Below are 1,703 nucleotides of genomic sequence, written 5' to 3' on the forward strand. Positions count from 1 at the left end.
CAAAGTGTTCCACTCTTAGTCATTCATATTGCGAGATAAATTATGTACCGTTATTTTACAGTATGCTGGTGCAATGCGCTTCCCAAACAATGATGACACTTTATGCTAGTACTAGGTTAATGAAGTACAGCGTCATACCGCAGCAGTGCAGAGCACATCAGATACACCAGATGGACTATGTACACATTAGCACAGAACAACACAGTATGTATTATACATACACGTAACCGGTAGACAAATTCACGTCGCCAAATAATCTTAATTGGTGCAATTCTACAGCATAGCTTTCCCACGAGGTGCACCTATGAAAAGGCCATGCAACATCGGTGTGGCTGTTATATGTTCTGCTCTATACCCGAGTATGCTGGGTAGTGAAAGCGGGGTGGCGGAGGATGTGGTGAGGGAGGAGGCACAGTTTCACGTAACAGTTGCTATCTTCCTTACTCCCTGACCGGGGGCTCTGCATGTGGGGCGAATAAAACACTGCAGGTAGCTCCATTAAACAAACACCGTCATATGTCACGTAACATACAGAGAACCAGACCAGATAAACAAAGTACAGATTGGTTAATAGGAGGCCGTGGTTTGGACATTTTTTTTATTAAAATGTGTGGGTTTGACTGCAGGTAACTCCGTCAGGCTAAAATCGTCAGATGTCATGTGACACATCGAGTACCGGGCCAAATAAACAAAGTGCAGATCGATTTAATTTAATTGTTTAACAATACATTTTCCATTTTCATTGTTTTATACACCTCCCCGCCAGGTCACTTCACGCGTAGCACGAGAGGTAATACATATCACAGGTACTACAAAAACATGATAACAACGATAAAAAGAAAAACGAGCATAAATAATCCATTTAATCTGAGACCAGTAAAACTCCACGTTTTCACCAGAGATGTCAAATTAAACATAAATTTAGGGTACCACAAAGAGTTTTAAACCTTTCATTAAACCCTTATTGTTTACCTGAAATAGTTCCCTAGTTATAAATGCACTGGTTCTAGTAAAACTGTACTTTGGCAGGGATTTAAAACGAAATGAATTCAGTCTATTACATGTGAACAACAAGTGGAATTCATCTCCAATACTGTTTGCCTGACGATGAGTGGGAAAACGCAGAAGGCAAGATACTTTGAGACACTTTCCGTTTATTTCTTCTTCAACAAGTTTATACCACAACCATCCTCTCCATAGAGAAATCAATGAATGTACAGTACAATTTATGGTTGTGTTTGAAAACATATTCTATCACGTCGTATAGTACGAAATTATTATTAGTTACGGAGTAACCTTTTCTAAAGCTAGTTTGGCATTCATTTATCTTATCATTCATTTTGCAATACGCGTTCAGTCTATAATCTATTACAGCTGTAAAGAGGTTCCCTAAACAGCTAATTATTGATCTGTATATCAGGGTCATGTATATCATCTTTCTTTTTATAAATGAGCTTAATTAATTCGACAGGCCAGCTTTCTGAAATGCAAAGCTACTTGATATATATACATGTGACATTGTACAATTACCAGAATTTAACAGAAGCAAAATTGTAAACACGTGTAAAAGATATGTGAATATAACGTGAACAAAATTACACTTCATGACGGAAGAAACCTTGTGATAAACAGTGAGACAAAGACACATGGGGTTCCAAATTAAACCATTTTTAATGTCACTATCAAAACATCTGCCCAACAAA

This window comes from Liolophura sinensis, chromosome 9 (assembly GCF_032854445.1).
Source record: "Liolophura sinensis isolate JHLJ2023 chromosome 9, CUHK_Ljap_v2, whole genome shotgun sequence".
NCBI classification, from domain to species: Eukaryota; Metazoa; Mollusca; class Polyplacophora; order Chitonida; family Chitonidae; genus Liolophura; species Liolophura sinensis.